The sequence below is a fragment of the Leiobunum rupestre genome, chromosome 6 (genome assembly GCF_980474605.1).
Source record: "Leiobunum rupestre chromosome 6, qqLeiRupe1.1.hap1, whole genome shotgun sequence".
Classification (NCBI taxonomy): domain Eukaryota; kingdom Metazoa; phylum Arthropoda; class Arachnida; order Opiliones; family Sclerosomatidae; genus Leiobunum; species Leiobunum rupestre.
Genome location: NC_143389.1, coordinates 7,446,997 through 7,455,489, shown reverse-complemented (window position 1 = coordinate 7,455,489; position 8,493 = coordinate 7,446,997). Strand labels below are relative to the sequence as shown.

The 8,493-nt window shown below is 36.9% G+C and overlaps 1 pseudogene; it reads right to left on the bottom strand.

Moving 5' to 3' along the window:
• Positions 1-773: 773 nt before the first annotated feature.
• Positions 774-6,929, bottom strand: LOC149939207 (uncharacterized; annotated as a pseudogene).
• Positions 6,930-8,493: the final 1,564 nt, after the last annotated feature.

Genomic DNA, 8,493 nt, shown 5'->3' with positions numbered 1-8,493 from the left:
TCTAACTACCCTTAAAAAAACTTTATGCAGAAATTCTATGAAATTGTTTAGAATTCTACAATCTCCAAGTGGGGCGCTGTAGAAATTTTATATTTGTGTATAAATAGATTTACTAAATTTCCACAGAGATATTCTACAAAATTCCTAAGAAGTTTTTTCTAAAAGATTCCTGTATAGTTTTACAAGAATATTGTAAATTTCTACAAGATTCTAGTAAAGATCTAGTTTAGTCAAGAATGTTCATAATCACACTGTATAATTCATCGTGCGATTATGAAGGATATTAATTATTAATTCTAAAACATTATAACATACGCACTACTAGAATACAGGTTATGTATGTTTATATTCTTCTCTTTTATTATCATCACTTTCATAGTTATAGTTTACACAATTTTTTTAATTCTTTGTACAATATGTTTAATCCAATTGGTAAATTAACGTAATTAAATTTTAGTCACTTACATATCTATATACATTTGGAAACTCTACAAGAAAATTAAACTTTAGTCACATTCAGAAATATTTGGAAACTGTACAGCATAAGTAAATCCTTCAACACATGACGACGATAAAATTATAATTTTTTGTTGAATTTCAGTTATTTTACATGCTCTGGGAGCTTTTTCTAATTTAGTTTTTGACATAACTTTTTTTTAAAACCGATTGATCATATATTTTCAAAGGTCTAATTAAAATGAAATATTCCGTGCTACATTTACAAAATCCTGACACAGAATTACATTGGCAATTATTAATAGCAAAAACACCTGTCAATATTCCAAGAGTACCATCCATAAGTTTAACACCAGAATTATTTCTTCTTGTTTTTTTGTAGTTGAAAATGTCATACCATTAACTGTAATTTTATCAATCTTTGCAGCACGAATTGGTAAACCATTACTATTAAGGTTGCGCAATATGGCTAGTTTTTCTGTTTCTTCTAAAACTGTGTGAATTGGTAAACCATGCACAAATGTCTTTTTCGACAATAATGTTACATTTTTAAGAAATGGGAAACCTCGTGTTAGTTCTTGAAAATAATCGTTCAAGAATTCATTGCCGGAATAAACATCAGTGGAGAGCTCTGACATTTTCCTTATAATTACTATTTTTTCGGAAATTTGATGGGCTACTTTTTGTGTTCCATGAAATAATTTCATTAATTTACCATTCATGTTTTCAAACTGAAAACAGGAAATGGCCCACAGAGGTCCCCAGTTTTCAACAGTCTCTTGAAGGTGTAGCAATAAATGGATGTTATAGGACATATTTTCAGTGCCATAGAGCTGTAATATAATTAGAATTGTTCTTGAGTCGCAAAATTAATGATGATATTTGTTAAGTTGAATAATTTGTGTGAGAAAGAAAACGCGCGAGATTAACGAATGGATTTGGTAATAACGAGATGTCGCGAGGAGTCTTGAGGAGTCAGTTTTAAAAAGATCGAAAAAGGGTTAAGACATGTATAAAAATTAGGAAAGAAGGAGAAAAGATAGTAATAAAAGTATTAACGTAAAGTTCTATTGTATCAACTCTTTTACATTGGTGGCAGAAGTGGGATTAAATATTTCACTGTAAACAATGCCTCGTCATCAGGAACCTCAACTCAATGTTGTTCGCTCGAACCGAAACGCTTCACCAGAAAAATTTGACGGGGATGGAGATTTTGGAGTGTGGCTAAAGTATTTTGAAGTCTGCGCAATTGCTAATGAATGGAATGAGGGAAAGAAAAGCAAAGTTCTGCCTACTTTTCTTAGCGGCCGAGCATTTAACATCTATGATAAACTACTACCTCATCAAAAGAACACATATGTAAATTTGGTTCAAGCTTTGACTGAAGCGTTTTCACAACCGGAGCGCCAGAGAATTCACGTAATGGGATTTCGCGCTAGACTACAACAACCAAATGAACATCTAGACGATTTTTGTCAAGACCTTAGGAGACTAGTCGAACGGGCAATGCCCGGACTGGACGCAGAGGCGTATGACATGCTAACGTTTGAACAATTTCTGTATGGATTACAACCTAGCCTACAAGACGGAGTACATCAAACTAATCCTAATGATCTTAACGAAGCCTTATTAGCCGCGAAACGTTTAGAAGCGCTTCATGAAATACGAAGAAATGATCCTCGTTATCGACAACCAGAAACACTTCAGGGGGTGAGTGAAATTGCATCTGTTACCGGCTCGGCAGGGAAGGAAGAGTTGGATTCGTTGCGAACTACAGTATCTCAACTAGCTACTGAAGTGGCCGCATTACGTCTGGAAAGGTATCATCATGATACAAACGCGGCCCAACATTCGTATCATTTGTTGAATCCACCAGTTAATCAATATTATACACCCCGTGTCTACGCACCTAGCTACGTGACTCGTAGTAATTTGGTTCATTCGCGTTATGGGTCTCCACGTCACAGATTTTCGCGATCATATCGGCAACGTTATGCCGCACCAGAGCATGGTTGGTCCCGACCGGAATATTACGATCCACGTCCAACTTGCTACTTTTGTCAGGAAAAGGGACATATGCAGAGGGACTGTCATTATCGCTGGCAAACGGAAAGAAACGTTACGGAGAGTCATGGTGGGAACACTGAGCGGGAAAATCGTCCGAGAGGTCCAACCATTTATAATCGCAGTGACGTTAACACGGTCGCAGACACCCCGAATCACGCGATGCAGGTGAAAGAACATTCTGGAGTCACATATTATTCAATGATTGAGATCAATAAACGCCCTGTGTCAAGCTTAATTGACAGCGGCTCGTCAATTAGCATCCTTCGATCATCAATGGCTCGCGAGTTGGGAATAATTTTCGAAACTCCTGGCGACGAAAGCCAACCTCGGGTATTATCAATCACCGGAGAGGCAATACGAATTCTGGGAGTGACGGAAATTGAATATGGTTTTGGATCAGTGAAAAAAACATGGCCTGTATACGTTGCCGACGGACTAGTTAATAATTGTATCATTGGATGCGATCTTTTGGAACAGTTGAAAGTGCAGATTGATTTTGAAAAGAAAATATGAAGAATTTTTATTCCAATTACTAAATTAAGCCAATGTTTATAGTATTTTGTGGGTAAAACGCACTTAGGATAAGTGGGGAATAATATAAGAGCCAAGCACGCCATTAATTCGCTTTCCATTGCTTTCGATCAATTAAGGTTCTTGGGTTGCGCGTTATTTCATTGGGAGGTTTGAGTTGTAAAAAGTCTTTGTCAATATCTTTTATACGTTTTCCTAAATAATAAGGTTGTTGATGGTGACTAGAGTCAAACCATTTGTCCACGGTTGATTTTACTACACCTTGGCACACGCTATGCATATAGTCCACAACAAAGCTTTTGATAATGTCAAAGTGATTAAGAAACATCAAAATAGAAAAGCCTTTAACACCGTTAACAGGTTTTCTTGTCTGTACAGCTAACGTAGCATCTTTTTTTTCATTTGACTTATGTCCCTTTCTTGACCATTAAGACCTTCATAAACTCGGCAGTGTCCCAGTCCTTTCTTCACAGATTTACCTTCATTAAGACACCAACTACAGCCAAATTTGCCATTAAATTGGTTAACATTTTCAAGGAGACAGCGAGCTACAGAGTCACAAGTACAAGCGCCAGGAAATACTTTTATATTAGTACGTGTAAAAGGTTCAGTATTCTCGTACATAAAACCAACATCCGATAGGTTGTTTAACTGATCCACGAAGGGTTTAAGAAAAGTGTTAATTTCTGGTTTTTTCTTGCCGAACCAAAGTGAAGCCACTTGAACATTTTTACCATTAGCTGAACTGTTGTCCAATTCATTTACCACGTACAATAATGCCCATATTGAAGGTGTAGCAATAAATGGATGTTATAGGACATATTTTCAGTGCCATAGAGCTGTAATATAATTAGAATTGTTCTTGAGTCGCAAAATTAATGATGATATTTGTTAAGTTGAATAATTTGTGTGAGAAAGAAAACGCGCGAGATTAACGAATGGATTTGGTAATAACGAGATGTCGCGAGGAGTCTTGAGGAGTCAGTTTTAAAAAGATCGAAAAAGGGTTAAGACATGTATAAAAATTAGGAAAGAAGGAGAAAAGATAGTAATAAAAGTATTAACGTAAAGTTCTATTGTATCAACTCTTTTACATTGGTGGCAGAAGTGGGATTAAATATTTCACTGTAAACAATGCCTCGTCATCAGGAACCTCAACTCAATGTTGTTCGCTCGAACCGAAACGCTTCACCAGAAAAATTTGACGGGGATGGAGATTTTGGAGTGTGGCTAAAGTATTTTGAAGTCTGCGCAATTGCTAATGAATGGAATGAGGGAAAGAAAAGCAAAGTTCTGCCTACTTTTCTTAGCGGCCGAGCATTTAACATCTATGATAAACTACTACCTCATCAAAAGAACACATATGTAAATTTGGTTCAAGCTTTGACTGAAGCGTTTTCACAACCGGAGCGCCAGAGAATTCACGTAATGGGATTTCGCGCTAGACTACAACAACCAAATGAACATCTAGACGATTTTTGTCAAGACCTTAGGAGACTAGTCGAACGGGCAATGCCCGGACTGGACGCAGAGGCGTATGACATGCTAACGTTTGAACAATTTCTGTATGGATTACAACCTAGCCTACAAGACGGAGTACATCAAACTAATCCTAATGATCTTAACGAAGCCTTATTAGCCGCGAAACGTTTAGAAGCGCTTCATGAAATACGAAGAAATGATCCTCGTTATCGACAACCAGAAACACTTCAGGGGGTGAGTGAAATTGCATCTGTTACCGGCTCGGCAGGGAAGGAAGAGTTGGATTCGTTGCGAACTACAGTATCTCAACTAGCTACTGAAGTGGCCGCATTACGTCTGGAAAGGTATCATCATGATACAAACGCGGCCCAACATTCGTATCATTTGTTGAATCCACCAGTTAATCAATATTATACACCCCGTGTCTACGCACCTAGCTACGTGACTCGTAGTAATTTGGTTCATTCGCGTTATGGGTCTCCACGTCACAGATTTTCGCGATCATATCGGCAACGTTATGCCGCACCAGAGCATGGTTGGTCCCGACCGGAATATTACGATCCACGTCCAACTTGCTACTTTTGTCAGGAAAAGGGACATATGCAGAGGGACTGTCATTATCGCTGGCAAACGGAAAGAAACGTTACGGAGAGTCATGGTGGGAACACTGAGCGGGAAAATCGTCCGAGAGGTCCAACCATTTATAATCGCAGTGACGTTAACACGGTCGCAGACACCCCGAATCACGCGATGCAGGTGAAAGAACATTCTGGAGTCACATATTATTCAATGATTGAGATCAATAAACGCCCTGTGTCAAGCTTAATTGACAGCGGCTCGTCAATTAGCATCCTTCGATCATCAATGGCTCGCGAGTTGGGAATAATTTTCGAAACTCCTGGCGACGAAAGCCAACCTCGGGTATTATCAATCACCGGAGAGGCAATACGAATTCTGGGAGTGACGGAAATTGAATATGGTTTTGGATCAGTGAAAAAAACATGGCCTGTATACGTTGCCGACGGACTAGTTAATAATTGTATCATTGGATGCGATCTTTTGGAACAGTTGAAAGTGCAGATTGATTTTGAAAAGAAAATATGAAGAATTTTTATTCCAATTACTAAATTAAGCCAATGTTTATAGTATTTTGTGGGTAAAACGCACTTAGGATAAGTGGGGAATAATATAAGAGCCAAGCACGCCATTAATTCGCTTTCCATTGCTTTCGATCAATTAAGGTTCTTGGGTTGCGCGTTATTTCATTGGGAGGTTTGAGTTGTAAAAAGTCTTTGTCAATATCTTTTATACGTTTTCCTAAATAATAAGGTTGTTGATGGTGACTAGAGTCAAACCATTTGTCCACGGTTGATTTTACTACACCTTGGCACACGCTATGCATATAGTCCACAACAAAGCTTTTGATAATGTCAAAGTGATTAAGAAACATCAAAATAGAAAAGCCTTTAACACCGTTAACAGGTTTTCTTGTCTGTACAGCTAACGTAGCATCTTTTTTTTCATTTGACTTATGTCCCTTTCTTGACCATTAAGACCTTCATAAACTCGGCAGTGTCCCAGTCCTTTCTTCACAGATTTACCTTCATTAAGACACCAACTACAGCCAAATTTGCCATTAAATTGGTTAACATTTTCAAGGAGACAGCGAGCTACAGAGTCACAAGTACAAGCGCCAGGAAATACTTTTATATTAGTACGTGTAAAAGGTTCAGTATTCTCGTACATAAAACCAACATCCGATAGGTTGTTTAACTGATCCACGAAGGGTTTAAGAAAAGTGTTAATTTCTGGTTTTTTCTTGCCGAACCAAAGTGAAGCCACTTGAACATTTTTACCATTAGCTGAACTGTTGTCCAATTCATTTACCACGTACAATAATGCCCATATTGCAAAACCCGATGAATGAAAGACCGGAACCCCGTCAGTGTTCCATGTAACCGATAAATCTTGATCACGCATAGGTAAACGCTTGTACATCGCTCCATCTCTTAATGGCAATTCATCCAACGCGCAACGTTTATTGTCACGCAATAGTAGCCTAATCTGTTCTTCAATGGGAAATACAGTAAAATAATTTCCCTTGTCAAGTGCGTTCTCAATGTTGTTAAATGAGCCGCAATATTCGCAAGAACCACCGTTTTCGCCGATATAACCATTGCAAATATGGCAATAAACGTGAAAGGTAAACTTAGTTTTGGCAGCATTAAAGTGCTTATAAAACAAGAATAGAGTATTTGGAAGCGAGGAATTTTCAGGTAAATGAAGAGAAAGTAACTTTAATAAGGATGATGTAGCTTTTTACCTTCCTTATACCGAATTATGTGTGCCATAATTAAAAGTAAGCTTAGTTTCAAAGTGATCGTTGACCCAGGGTAGATACTGTTATTCTAAAAAGAAAATTCCGTATGACAATCTAATCCAAATATACAATGTAATGGATTTCATACCAAGTTTTCATCCTCTGAGCTATCTAAATCAGGTTCAGTGTAATTCTCATTTATAATGCTGATCCGTCCATCATTCGTCTGTAAAAATAATCCCCCAATGTAAACAAAATACTAATATTTAAATGTTAAATTTGGAACAGGGCCAGCTAAATAATTTGTGGGCCCCTTTATACAATAGCATACTTTATTACTTTAAAACAAAATTGGTATTTAGATCATACCTCAGATGATACACTAATGTAATGCAACGTAACCAAAGTGTTTATATGTAAAATAGGATTATGGCCCGTATTAAACGTTTTTGGGTGCTAAAACATTATCACATTAAATTTTACAGGTAAGAATGTTGACTTGGAAATGAAAAGAACAAGTTTGATGAAAAGCTATTATAAAAAAATGGAATAACAATTCCAAGTGAAGCAGGCACCTCTAGTTCACGAACTGTAAGTTTTTATTCCGATTTAACTCGTGCATGAACTGTTTTGATATGCAGTAAAATTTTATAGACATAAGTTCAATAGTTTTTTCCACACCGAAGCCTCCCAATAATTTTAGAGATAGTTTTAAATCCCTAGATGCCCCATAATTTAACGAAGTCTATCAAATTTAAGAAGAGCATCAATTTATACAAATAAGTAGCATGAAATATTATCATGGACAGAAATTAGGTGGCTCAAGCCCCATTAATAATTTAAGCAACCCTACTCTGATATTTAGAGAGTTAGAAATGGGTTTGTAATTAATAAACAAGACACAAAGGTTTGATCACTTATATTTCCTTAGCTAATCTCGCAGAGCTTTATTTTTACCTGTACCATATGCTCAGAAATGTTTGTCAATGACCCTTCGGGGTAAGAGTGTTTGAATATGTGAACAAACCTTGGTGCCTCACTTGGTAGTAGTAATACATGGGTACTTCATTATTTTATTTAAATATATTATAATTTTATTTCAGTATAAAAGTTTTGAATTTGAACAACAGACCTCATTAATGGGCAAACTAGCTGATATTGATAGTAATGACACAAGGAAATGTTCTGGTAATTGTTAAAAATATAGCATTATCAAAGAGAAATATAAAGGTTTAAGACACGAATTGAGAGCAAAAGATGAAACAATTAAGAAATTGGAAGGTATTGTTAATTTAATTAAGTTAATGTTGAAAATAGTTAATAAATTATTGGGATATATATATATTATGTGATAATTTCTTGCAGATGTCAATTCATTGCTAACGACGAACACCGACACCTTATTTAAGTTTCTCACACGTTAATTTATCAGTTAAGCGTTGGTGACGAGATTTGATTCAACATGAACTGCAAAAGCAAAGGGGCTTCACCAAGGTCGTATCCAGGATTTCATTTCGGGGGGGGGGGGGGTTGAGATAAAAATTTCAAGGGAGGGGTGCTGACGGAGGTTCTGTGAATTTTATGTTTAACTCCCCCCCGGTTATCAACATTTCGGGGGGGGGTTTGAACCCCCAAAC